General features: G+C 42.0%; 1 protein-coding gene across 10 annotated transcripts in view; it reads right to left on the bottom strand.

The window, feature by feature from the left end:
• PRKG1 (protein kinase cGMP-dependent 1) overlaps positions 1–14503 on the bottom strand; it is a 369156-nt gene that overhangs the window by 72348 nt on the left and 282305 nt on the right. The gene's annotated exons all lie outside the window — the stretch shown is intronic.

Below are 14503 nucleotides of genomic sequence, written 5' to 3' on the forward strand. Positions count from 1 at the left end.
AGGGATTACAGGCAAAATAGATCCACCTCTTTTAAACACATCTCATTCATTTAGACTGGAAAACCACTGCTTATTTCCACTGAAGTAGAAAATGAGATTTAAAAATGCCATTGGAAAGAGCAATTCTCTTCAAAGACTGCAAGTATTAAAGCAGCAGTGTGGGGAAAAGGAGAGTGGTGCATGTGCACCCACAGAGGAACAGGCACTCTCCCTTTAATTGTTGATTACAATTACTTTCATTGCTTTCAAGCTATCTTCAATTTTACTATCTTTAAGCTACCTTTAAAGCAGAGCAAGCAGAATAAAATTGAAATAAACATTAATGCACAATCCAAAGCATTCTTTGAGATTATTTCAAGGAAAATAAATGCATTATTGCTAATTTATCCATGCCAATAAGCAAAATTATCATGACAAATTAAAGAAAGTAGATCAACAGCATTATAAAAATATTTCTATTAACTTTTAAGACTTTGGTAAACACAGGGAGGATAAGAAATTATAACATTTAGTATTCTAAGTTGCTGTAGCCAACTTCTGCTCATATATTAATATATTATTAAAAGAGGATGTAATGCTTTTGGTTATACATTAATTCCCACTAAAACTTCATGATGTTCTGCTCTCTTGGATGCCTTTCTGTCACAAAGTGCTTAGCATTACATATTTTCAGATTGCAGACAAGTAAAACACAGCTGTTTATGGCTTCAGTTCAAACATTATAAATAAACTTTAACATTAAAGATTAAAATACACAAATAACTGTTATGGATTCCACTGCATTGTACCTGATACGTGTGTTTAATCAGCATGAAATTAGTGTGGAATGAAGGCTCCTTTCCAAAGGACATTTTACTTAGCACAAACACATGAACTGCAGAGATGTAAAGGCTTTTATAATGCAGAAAGTCATGCAGCTCTAAGGCTTCCTTATGTTCTGCACAAGCAGAAATAACTGATAAGGTAGGGGGAAAAATAGGGTTTTTTATGAATTATATAGGTCTTCATACATAAGATGTTAAGTCAAGAAACAAGCATCTCTGAATACCCTGAAGCATTGTAGGCTTAAGGTTTAGCTGCCACCAAAGCCATTCCATGCATGGTTTGCACACCCAACAATCCTAAAACCCCCCATTCTATGGCACTTTTCAAGGGGAATAACGAAACTGCAAACATGGGGAGAAAGCATTAATCCAAAAGGGATGCTCTGAGGTGCACCCTCTGTGCAGAACTGGCTACAGAACCTCCAACAAGGTTACTCCAACAGAAAAAGGCATTTTGCTCCTGCTGCAGGAGCAGGGAGGAAGGCAGAGGTGCCATTGGCAGCACGTTCAGCTCAGCAAAAAGACTGCCAGCCAACTTTGAGTTTTGGTGGTCTATCACTTCTGGTAGCGTGGCTGCATTCCACCACCACAGTGCCAATGGCTTCCTATCACCTGCTCAGGGAAGATCGTTGTCATGAGATGGAGATGGGTCACAGAAGCACCAGGTCCCAGGACTTCCTGCATTGCTGAGCAACCTCGTTCCCCCACTCTAAATCGATTTTAAGTGGTTTTATACACTTGGCAAGCTCTTGTTAGTACGGGGGTTTCCCCATCATGCAGGATTAAAAATCTAACCATGTTCCTAGAAACGGGAGGATACACCAGAAGAAAAAGGCTAACACATTTTCAGCTCTACATATTAATCTTTTACACACACCAGCTGCAAAATACAAGACTGAGTTTTAAACGTTTCCTGCTTTTACTGTACCTTTAAAGATTGCAAATACATCCAGAGACATGCAACTCACCTACACATTAACCTCAATCACCTTGTAGCAAAACAAATGGTCAGTACACATTTTAAAGGTCACGTTGCAAAAGCTGCGGCACAGGGCATTAAGTGCAAGAAATAGTTATGTGAATTACATGGCATTATATGCAACAAGCAAGCACTGGAAAGCACTGCTTGCAAGTACTGACTCGGATACTTTCTCAGCTTCATCACACGAGTACTCATCACTGCTCCCAGAGAAATAGCGCTCTTCATCAGAGCAGTCGCTCTCACTGTCCGAATAACCCATGGCTAATGCTTGCCTTCACCATCTCATCCCAGAAAATGCCTGCTGGCTTCCAGCTAGTTCTCCTCTGTTTTGTCCTCCAGGCGAGCTCTGGTATTTCACAGCCCCTCCAGCCTCAAACCTCTTTACTTGGCAAAAGGTCACTGCTGCTTGGAGGGAAATGCAAGCAGTGGAATTTGGAGCGGGCGCTGTAGGGTACCCGTCACCACGCTGCTTCAATTGCCACATGTTAACCCCATGGGAGAATCAGGGTAATGGAGCACCTCTTGCAACACAGCAGGTCTTGTGGCTGCTCTCAGTGGCAATATCAAGTTACATAACAATTCGGTATCTTGTTATTCCTCCCTCCAGCCTTATAAAACTGTAACAGCACATTATTTAGCAGAAGACATATATTTCCTAGTTACAATTTGTTGCTGCAAAGACCTCAGGAAATTTCAACCATTTCCTCCCAGATAAGCTTTCAGCAGGTTAATTTAAGAGCTATGATTTTGTTGACAGTTCCCAGGAAAGGCTTCTGATACAAACCTACTGATACACTGTATTATATCCCTGGATGTGTTTAAAAACCATTTGGACGTGGAGCTCAGGGACATGATTTTGTGGAGGGTTGTTAGAGTTAGGGTGGTTATGGTTAGGTTATGGTTGGACTTGATGATCTTTAAGGTCTTTCCCAACCTGAGCAATCCTATAAAGCTGTGTTGGAACACAGGAGAATACAGGCAGCCTGGACCTAAGAGAAGGTCCTATGGCAGCCTCTGTTATAATTCCACCTGTAAAAATGTAACTTAGATTTTAAGATCTTGGAGATGATTGCCACCTTTTGGCTTCCTACATCCAAGCCCTGTTCCAGCTCTCACCTCCTGCCACACGCTGCCCCTCAATAACATCAACACAATCCTTCCTATGAATGGAAACTACAGTTTAGATGATTCCATTCAGCAAATGTTATCATATTGGCTTGAAAATTGTTCCTCCAACCAGTGGAATCACTGCTAAGAAGATGGACCCAATGGTATGAGCTGAGTCCTCTCTTGAGGACTTTTTAGGAGGTATGAGCATGCAGCCCCATGAAATGTCATATTTGGAGCTGAGCCTCCTCTGCTTTCCCCTGAGTAGCATTTTGCCTGGCAAAATTAATGGCAAGAGACATGTTAAAGTTGGTGGGTAGGCACCCCATCTCCCCCCTTAAAGCACAGAGCTAAGACTTGCTTCTCAGAAGATCACCAAATTTGGGTAATTCTTAGAACACCCAGTGAAGGTAATTTTTACCTCCAATGTGAAAGTGAAGATGCAATCAGAATATACCCAACAAAGCAGTAAGGGGAGACAGAGATGCCGGTTTATGAGCTGCTTACTCTGAAATTCAAGTTGTTAATCAGTTTTTCCCATAATACTTTTTTCCTTTCACTTCAATCATGTCTTGTCCTAAAAACCTAAAATCAAGCTTATTAAAAATGCTGTAACAAGGTCAAGTGTGCAGTGCTGGGAAGTGGGAAAATGCACAAAGGAATCTGAATATCAGAAAACTGGGGATCTGCAAACAGCTTCCCTGCAGCAAAATTAGACTAGGGAAGGTCTAATTTCTTCTTCCAATCTTTTCTTCAAAAACCCTCTTTAAGACCATTTTCTAGCTAATTTAAATGATCTGAAGTCTCATTTCCAGAAGTCCCACAGGATGTGAGCTTTCTACCACAGCCCTTTCCCAGCTGGCAGTGGTTGTGGCAAGGCCACCAAGGCCATGTGCCACTTCCTCTTAGTGTTTGGTGAAGGTCCTTTAGTCCTTGTGTCAAAGAAAAAACGGGTTGTCTCTGGCATTTGTAGAGGAGGAAAGAAACAAAACAAAACGTCATGATACTACTATAGCCAAGAGCCCCTTGGCAAGCTATAAGCCCAGTGGCCTCGACAGAAAAATTGAGCCATGGCAAAAACTTCCTATCACAGCCCTCAATAAGCCATTTCACTATTCTGTATCTGAGTACCACATAAAAAATGAGAAAAATTTATTTGTTTTATGAACATCAGTTTCAATGGGCAGAAGAAACTACAGGAAACACGTCTGCTGTTACAGGCATTGTAATCTGACATAGTGAAGCTGCTGAACTGTGTAATTGTGTCATATTATCAACACCTTTGCCCATATAAAAAGCTGTAATACAGGTAAATATATCTAAAAATAGTACTAATTAAAGCAGAGACATTGTGACAGGCAGCGTTCATGCAAAACACTTCCCTTTCCAGCCTGACTGCCTTGCGATGGAATGCTTGTAGGCATCTTATTTTCATCACCCACCATAAACTGCAATTACATCCTGCATCCTCTGCAATGCAATTTGCACAATGTAGTTCAATAGTTGCAATTAATTCAAGCTACTTCCTGGGAAGCTCAGCAATACCCCCACAGTCCCTAACCCCAGCCTGTAAGCGAGTTGTATGATGCCAGGGCTCTAAAAGCTGATGGGGATCTCCTCTTGTTGAGCTTCTCCAGCCCCAAGGAATCCACTTCTGCCATTTAGAAAACAGATGGGAAAATGCAGAGGGCAAGAAGTATTAATAACACAGGGACTTTCAGCAGCATTTTTAAAGGCTGGATCGAACTAGGCCTCTGCCTGCCACCTTCACACTTATATATACTATTTAAAGCTATTGGCAATTCAGCAAACCAAGAGGGGATTTTGTCAGTTGAAAACTATTCTGAGAAGAGAAGGGTACGTGTGCCTCGTGATCTGAAAGCAGAGGAAAAAGTTCTTGCTGCCGCTTGATTACCAAGAAGCTGGCATAAATCTAGCAGTACCTGCTACTTTGGCAGTCAGCATGGGATCTTCCCCTTGCTGAGAGGCAGAATCAGGTTCTGCTGCTAACTCCTCTCTGCAAGGTAATCTTCACCGCAACAATACAAGAGTTATGAGCAACATGGGTCATGGCATTAGCAACGAGTTATCACTTTCACTATATTCTCACCATATTTAATCTATTGCTAACTACTCAGGAAATAATCTATGACTTCCACCATGACTAATTTAGCCAACATTCACTTTCCCAACACAGTAAGTTACTATTTTGTCATTAACCGCTGGAAACAGATGCATTAAAATCAAATCAACATGTGATCTGAGAGTTAAAGTAACGAGTTGTATCTATTACACATTAACTAAATCAACTCCGTGCTTACATAATGCCATTTTAAAACATGTAAGAGCTTCCCACAGTCACAATTAAATCTCAGGAGCAGCCAGGACATATGATAATGTTTGTAAGCACATTCTCTAAGTGGGTAAACCAATGAATGAGGAGCCTAGAAGAGGTGCATTAGATTATATAGCCAGCAATCAGCCTCAGCAGTAACAACGCTGGCATCTGGCTTCTTGTCAGGAATTAATGACACTGCATCAATTTGGCCTAATGTACTTACTAGGCTGGCAAGCTCCTAAAGCCACACGCATGGGATTGCTGCAGGGGCAGGGATCGTATTAATCTGAACTGGGCCACTTGGACAATGGGCCAGCAACCTGTCTCCTATGTGCTAATCACTTCTTACAGGTCCCTAAACAGCTGCATTTTTAATTTTTCTCACTTCTCTGACTGTTCTCTTCCTTTTCTTACTCGGCTTTGTGCATTCAGAGTACTGGGACAAATACTCTTTGTGATGCTGGAGCGATAAGCAGTGGATTTGTCTCTTGAAGCCATGTCTCATAGCAAGGATATCTGACCTATCTGCAGCAAGAGAAGAGGCTCTTTCAATTGAGAATGTTTTTGTAAGGATTTACTGTGAATTCACTTTCTTTCTTTCTTGAAAAGAATTACGTTTTAAACAATGCTTTCCTTACATTCCTAAGCTCTGGGAAGAAGAGAACCTTCTCCTTTATGGGTATCAGCAGTGGGATGAAGATGAGAAGCCACAGGAGATTTTTTTTTTCTGCTAGTGTTTGCCCTTAACTGATGCTCCTAGCCCTCTGCTTGGCTAACATGTTCCCATTCCCCCATATTTCAGGTTACTGCAACTCCTCCTAAGGCAGGGCAGTGGCATCGTGGTCTTCCTGTGGCCACTGATCTGCCTCTGCCATTGGACCTACCATTGGACTACCTCCAACCTGTTGACCATTCACATTTTACCTTCAGCTCCGTGCTACTGCAGGTCCACCCACCATTTCTTTACTTCTGCAGGCCAAATTCACTACATCCCACTGTTTCCCCACAGATCCTTTGACTTTTTCTCATGATACCCAACAGTTTTCACCGCTGTCAAATTTATGCATAGACACTGCATGGAGTGTCACACCAATAATGAGAACAAAAGCACTGTGGGCAGGAAGTGCCCAAATCCTCCACCTTGAAATGGAACAACCCAGCTAATACCCTGCATACTAACAGTTAACAACACAGAGGCCTACGCTGGCACCTGCTGATGCAAGTGCATTGGATACAGTGAGCAGGAAAGGAGCTGGCAGACACTCGCTGCTGCTTTCCCTTTAGAGGTCTTTTCACATCTCATTAAGCAATGTTTCACAGACAGCTTCCAGACTAGCTATCAGGGCTCCTGCGAGAAATCAGCATCCTCCAAAAACTTCTCCAAGCTTCCCAATGATGCGATTAGCTCTTCGAAGACTGCAAGACAACTTCCATGCAGCCTGGGCTTTCCTGTGAGCACTGCTCACTGCTGTTGCACGGAGAGGCTCCATCCAAATTTTGGCAGGTGCAGAAACGTTGCAAAAGCTCCATCAGCCTGTGCCATGCTCCACACTCAGCTCCTTCATTGGCCAGGTTTAAGCCCATAAAGCCAAACTGAACATCCTCCTGCTATGTCCTGGTCTGCAGCACCAATGTGCTGGTAGGACCATATTTCACTCTGAGTGCTGAATTTATCACTCTGTGTTATTTTACAACATTGAAGCCAGAGAAGGGAAAATTATGGGTGAAGTTTATCATCGGTAAAGACATGAAATGAAGCTGTTCATTTCCTCACCTTATTTTCCCCCTTCTGTGTGCAGTGGTAGAGCAGATTTTACAGTTTGCTCAAGTGTGCTGCTCTGTGACCATCTTAAACTGTTCTGAGATAAATCAAATGTTCTGCAGGTTCAGTCTTCTACTAGAGCAGTGCCATTTGCCCCAAAGCCAGCACTCACTGGTGCTGAGCTCGGGGATAAGGTGAGAGCACGTGGTCAGGAAGGAAGGGTCAGTCTCTTTGGCTCTAGCAGTCACAGTCACATAAGGTGATGGCGTAATCACATCCGGAATTGTTTGTGTTTGTCTGTGCATGGCCAAGCCTCAATTCCTGCCTAGGCTGCTGAAGTTGTGTAGCTGGGACCAGAAATCCCAACTACTTTTGGATGCTCCCTCGTAATTTCCCCCCTTTGGGAATAACCACTGACAAACTGCAAAACCTGCCAAGCTATGGGAAAGTGGCACTTCTAAGATGAAATAGCACAGTTCAACTGCTTAAAATGGGCAGCAAGCAAAGCAAAAAGAAGATGATGTGTTTTGCCCATGAAAGATGTAGTCACAAACCTATTTTCTTCTTACCCATCAGAAAGCATTAATTGAATTTAATGGATTGACTTGCAGGTAACAAAAATGGATGGCACTCTTCATAAAGCGCTGTTAACAAAAGCCTGAATATGTTGTATCACCACTAACATGCTTCCTAAAAGAAGAAAAACCACACAAAAAAAACCAAACCCAAGCAAACAGAAAACAAAAAGCCATTTGGGTTTTTGTTGCCTGGAGAAACCCAAAACTTTGAAGAAGCCCAACTAGTTTTCATGCTCTGCCTTCACTCAACATGCAGGAGCAATGGGAAATCTGTTTCAAGGCCATTTTTACAGTTTTCTTTCAGTAACAACAACAAAAAATAAACCACAACTTAAAACCAACACAGCCCCTAAGCTGCTGGTACTCTAGGCAGTCCCATCTGATTTATAACCACAACTTCTACACAAATTAAAAACCACTGCAGAATTTAGCTTGTAGAAAAACGTGCTGTCTCCCTGTTTGGTGATACGGAGTATTTCATTGCTCTTCTACTGGCAAAGCAGCTGCACAGCACCCACCTTCATTTGCATGACACTTCACATTTATGTAGTTAATGCTAACTATTGTGGAGGTGGATGTATTTATTTTCCTACATCTATTTCAGTAGGAAATGATTAGCTGCATCTGAAAGCTGAATGGCACTAGAAATACACATGGTGCTTTGTAGCTGGTAACGATCAGCTCAACTTGTCAAAGTAAATCCATGCTCACATCCTATAAAAGCAGAGAACATGACATCTAAGCACTCGCTAACACACATAAAAAAGCATGGGTTTGCCTTTTTTACATCTGATATTAGTTCAGGTGTGGCTGCCTTTGTATTCAGGAGATACTCTGACTTCAGCTTTGCTGCTGTTTTTTCCCCATGTGTATTCACATGTGTGTTCCTGCGTGTTACCTATGCTGTAACAGCTCTTTACTGTCAAGAAAAGCAGGTATATCATAGAATCACAGAACGGCCTGTGTTGAAAAGGACCACAGTGATCATCTGTTTTCAACCCCCTGCTGTGTGCAGGGTCACCAACCAGCAGACCAGGCTGCCCAGAGCCACATCCAGTCTGGCCTTGAATGCCTCCAAGGATGGGGAATCCTCATCCTCCTTGGGCAACCTGTTCCAGTGCATCACCACCCTCTGGGTGAAAAAACTTCCTCCCAGTATCTAACCTAAACCTTCCCTGTCTCAGTTTAAAACCATTCCTCCTTGTCCTATCACCATGCATTCTTGTAAACAGCCATTCCCCCTCCTGTTTAAATGCTCCCCTCAAGTACTGGAAGGCCACAATGAGGTCTCCCTGTAGTTAAACAAGCCCAGTTCCCTCAACCTTTCCACACAGAAGAGGTGCTCCAGCCCTCTGATCATCTTAGAGTCCCTCCTCTGGACACTAGAGGAGCTCCAAGAGCTCCACGTTCTTCCTGTGCTGGGAGTCCCATGCCTGGATGCAGTACTCCAGATAGAACCTTTTAGAAACTTACATGTTATAAGCAAAACTAGCTTTGCCAAGATACTTCCAGATAAAGGAATGTAGGTCTCCTGCTATTTTGTTTTATGTTCTCTTAGTCTCAAGCTTTTCTCCAGACCTAGACCAGTGCAAGCTCACTCTCCATGAACTGAAGAGTCCTTCATGGTTTGGAATACTCCAGATTAGATCACACCAGGGTTTTGTACAATGGTACAAATGATGTTAATTAAGCAGAATAAGTTTTAAGATCTCTGCTTAATGATCTCCATCAGATTCTATTCCAGCACAGCAAGAACATTTCATACTACCCGCTCAATACTCACTTTACAATTCTTTCGCTAATCTCCATCTCATGCTGCTTAATTTCTGCATCTGCTTGTGTTGCTGCGTAATGCCCTGCATTCAAGACAGACAATCTACATTATCTCATCCTAAAAAATGGTTCTGGGCAGACACTCATTTTTCTTCAAGTCACTACAACAACTTCTGAAGGAAAGCACCATTAAAATAATGTATAATAATGCCATTTCTCAGCTTGTGGCTGCCTGAATCACCCTATCTTCTGCTGGGGCTTTAAATGTAGTTCCTGTGTTTTTCCCAGTTATGTGAGCTCCTATGAGAATCGCACGCATGGCTTCAGAATCTGGAACGATCTGAACTTGATGCTGGCAGTAATGAGGCCCTCTAAACTTAAGCTCTCTTTGTTTGTAAAGTTATCATTGTTTTCAGTTGTAATAATGTCCCATCACTCTCCTCTTGGCCTACCGTCACATCCTGGTCAGCTGTGACAACCATCTCATGTGTACAGTATATTCTTAATTTAGTATAAAACAAAACAAAACAAACAAACAAAAAAGCAAAATTCCCATTGATAAAAACAACCTCAATTCTCATAGCTACTCAGCCTGGTTGCACCTCAGTCACAAGGCTATTTCATGAAGAAAAGAGAAGCTGGCTGTGCGCTGCTCCATATTAGCGCCAAATCGGAGCTGTTCTATGCTCCTGAGATAAAAACAAAGCAGAGCGTTTTGGGAAGTATTGCAACAAACATCTGGGTTACAGTCTTCAAGACAAAATTAATTGGGAATTAGACAAAAATCCCAGTAGCAGAGAGCCCTGTAACACTGGTGACAATAAAGCCTCATCTTGAAAGCAACTGATCTTCAACCAAAGATTATTGCTCATAAGCAAAAGTGACATATCCCTACCACAGTATTACGTGGCCTCATTTTCAGTAATATTTCCCTAGGAAATCCCAGTAAGAAGTCGCAAAGCAAGCATCCGAGATGCTTTTGAGTCTCTATGAGCCTGCTCTATAGGCCAGCTGTAAAAATAATATCAAAATGAACTCTGATAAACACATTCTTATAAAAGGGATATCCCTCATATTTATTATTGAAGACTATCGCAACTGCTAGGAATGAGTGTAATATGCTGACAAAAAATGACTGTTTTTTAACATTGCAGTAAATTAAGTTTTACAACCAACACTTCTAGAAGAGTTATAAATAGTGGCTGTGAGCAGATCTCCTCTGTCACTGTGAACATCCTACCACAGAACTGAGCTGACATGAAGAGAAACGCATTAGTTTCTGGCCCCAGTGGGGGTGCCACTTGTTTGACATACAGGAAATTATGTTGCTGAGAGTATGATAAAAGTGTTAAGAGAGCAATTAGGGTTGTCACCTATCATATTCCCGGGAGGAAAGTGATGGATTCTCATCCCTGGCCTTCGGTCCTAGACGCTGCCTTGGTGATGAATCTTGCTGTTGCCTTAATGCACAAGGAAAGTGGTAGCAGGCAGAGCTCCTTCCCTCCATACCCTGACACAGAGGCTGTGCCCTGCTGTGCCTTGTTTCTGACATTTTCCACCAAAACTGTCAAAGAAAGCCTGACAATCTGCACAGAAGAAATGTGATAGCTTAGGTATGTTACCGCAGGGACGGTCCTGTGCCTTGACAGTATGTTGTTATAGCAGCTCTTTCAGCACGGTGCTGGGCAAACTGTGGAGCAGCACTTGTCCTGGATGAACACGAACCAACGTGGTATGATAGATTTTATAGCTTCAAGGGCTAGTTTGGTATGACATGCACTGATGAACACCTGAATATCAAGGTGGAAGATCCAGCAGGCAGCCCCAGGGAACCCTGGGCAATTACCTTGTTTCTTACAGACGGTTTAAAACCATTACAGTTCTTTGATAAACTTACATTTCCATTTTTTCCTTCATAATTTAGATCAGGTATTTAAAAGTAAACTGTGATGAATCCTAATATCATGTTTGAATTCTAGGTCAATTAACATGGGAAATAGTTGAACTACTTATATCTGTAAGAACAAGCAGGTGCAAATCTAGGCTCCCCCTCCTTCACACATCCAGCATGCAAAGGTATTGCATTGCAGGACTACAGTTCCTCAGCCATTTGGTTTGTAGACAATTTATTGGACCACCATCGCTTAGAGCAAAATCTTCCATATGCTGCAGTCCCATGCACCAGTGCTAGGGTGTTACGTGGCTCTAAATCAAGTGAGGACTTCCCTGCTTTGGTAGGGCAAATGTGCCCCAGTACGTGCAGTATTTGTAATTCAAACCCAAACTTGGAAGGATGGAAGGATCTGAAATGAAATGACTCATCGCAATACCTGAAGGACCAAGTGACTTGTACATGGATGCAAGCAAGCTCGTTGCATTGAGACATTCCTCTGCTGGGTGAAGTACTTCTCTGGAGCAGCATTACAACATCTCCAGTGTTAAAATGGGCAATCTCTTATGTAAATTTGATTGCAGATGAAAAGGCTTTAAAAAAAGGTAGGACGAAGAAGAAATATGAGCCTAAGCTTAAATAAAATGATTGAGAACATCAAAGGAAGTTGGATCGTAACCATTTCTTAATTCATTTAATGCTAACCCACTTCAGTATATATGAAGAAAAACTTATCTTTCCAGAGCTGAAAAGGGACAAAGTTCAGATAAGATCTGAATTTGTACAGCAAACCTATTAAAAACAAAACTTCAGTTACTTGACACAAACTGCTGGAGGTTTGCTTATGGTTTGTTGTCATATCGACTTGCTAAAATCCCACTGTTTTGGTAATAGCAGCTCCAGAGCTAGAAAAAGAAGAGTTTTTTTTTATGTATTCAGTAACAGAAAGATTACCCAGGCTTTCTTCCCTATAATCATTATTTAGTTCAAATGCCAGCAAACCGCTGCTGAGAGGAGCAGAATTTTAAGTAGGCCACACTTGTAATTTATGGGTATCATTTCTCCTAACTCATAAAACTTTGTAAAATTACTCTGACAAGGATTACTTTGTATTCTTCTACTATATTGAAGCCTATTTTGTCTTCCATAACAGCAAAGCATAAACCCTGAGCTAAATGACAGATATCTGGTGGGCTTTTGAATCTACCTGCAATTTTCACTTCACCTTACAGCAGCAGCAAGCCCAGGAAGCTCAGTTATAGAACTGAGATCTACAGCCAAATTACACAGACTGCTTTCCAATACAGCAGTTCAAGGCTCACTGAGGACCTGTAGAAGTGATTTGGACACCTAGAATGACATCTTGTTATACATGTTCTTCCTGTTAGGTTAATATTCACTAATATACAATGTGGATTTTGCTTGGCAGTACTAACACCACTGCATGTTCTCTATTTATCAGAGTATATGAAAATGCAATTTCTGAGCTCCTTCCTTCATGGAATCACAGAGCAGGAACACACAGCACAGAAAGAAAATCAATCCTTGAGAAATGCCACAGAGAAACACCAAAGGTAAGGAACAGTAAGGAAACAATTACTGACATCTCTCTCATCACCATTCCTGACTAAATCACTATTATTCCCTGTTTTCTGAAAAATAAAATCCAAATGAACTAGTCAGTAAGGTTTTGTTAGTTTCTATCCCTGCACCAGAGCTACCGTTCCAAATGAAAAACTGACCTGAACCCCTTGGTATCATTTTATGATGCATCTTAAATTCACCAAATGCACAAAGAAGCCAAATACCAGCAGAATCCTGCTAAAGATGCAAGGAAGTACACGACGTTGTGTTCTGAAAATAGCACTTACCAAGAGTTACAAATAACAGCTAACCAAAACCAGATGAACAAAGCTTCTTTTGGCCATTCTAATCACTACATCTGGGCTGGCAAATTAGATGTGAGTCAGCCGTGCTGCAGAAGCCAAAGCATCATCTTTCTAAAGGCAGGTAGCACCAGGGAATGCAGCAGATGAACCTGGAAAGTGTGCCTACAAACCTGTAAGAAGTGCCACCAGCTATTCTCACATCAGCTGTTCGCCCAGGTGTTCACACTTGAAAGTGCAAAACATCAATTACCAGAGCGCAGGAGCATGCAGCCAGTATGAGATACCTTGAAAAAGCCATCTCTTTATTAATTTTAATCAGCTTTTCTTGTTGCTTCAGGGGAAACAAAGGGATTATTGGCAACATCGGGGAGCTCAGGACGCTTGAAAGTGGAGTACTTGTAGGCTATTATCTTAGGCAGGCTCTGCTCTGCCTTTTTAGCAGAGCAACTTGCACAACGCCTCTGCTTCCTGCTGTCCCTTGGGGAATCCATCTAGTTGGTAAGGGAAATCCAATAAAGGCAGAACAGCTGTGAGAATGCATTTAGGAAATACACTACGGATACTCAGCTGAAATCGTTCTCATTGTACAGTCTTTTAAGAGCAAAGAGGAAAAAGAGATAAATATCTTCTTTATCCTGAGCCGTGCATGGAACATTATCTGGCTTAAAACACTGTAATTGCACCAATCATCTCGTCACAGCTCGACTTGCCGAGCACACCACAGTCCATGCCAACACTGATCGCAGAGCCCATTCAGCCTTCTTCTGAAAGCCCAAGCACATCACAGCAGCAGACTCACAACCCTGTCTGAAAAGCACATGAAGGTACACAGCACAGCCTCAATCCCAGGTCCAGCCCAGCTTTTTGGATAAAGCTGTGGTAATTCAGTTTCCGCAGACAATTTGTCATGGAGAAATCAGGTCTTTGGTGATGGTTGGTTCATCCTCCCCTTAACTTTCTCTTTTCCTATTCATTGACTCCAGGATTTTTAGCAACTGTTTAGGGGACTTCCTGCACCAGGACCCCATGAGTCTGTACTACATGCAGGTGTTTGCAACTTTCCTACGTATACTTTCAGCACTGGACCCTGCACAGGATGATTACAACTCCCACCCTATCAACCAATTCCAAAGCAAAGATCTTTGTTGTACCAGCTTATCTGACAAGGACCTAAGTTAGAACAACTGATTCCAGTTTAATTTCTACAAGAAGAAGCTAACAAGGACTTGTTAGATTCGTATCTATTAATATGTATAGCTTGCTGCCTTGAGTGCCTAAGGAACAAAACCTTGCTCATTTACAACCTTCTACTTTTCCTCCTAGAAATGCTAATTTTCAAGTGCGTTGCAAAGGAGATTT

Source organism: Excalfactoria chinensis, chromosome 6, assembly GCF_039878825.1.
Source record: "Excalfactoria chinensis isolate bCotChi1 chromosome 6, bCotChi1.hap2, whole genome shotgun sequence".
Classification (NCBI taxonomy): domain Eukaryota; kingdom Metazoa; phylum Chordata; class Aves; order Galliformes; family Phasianidae; genus Excalfactoria; species Excalfactoria chinensis.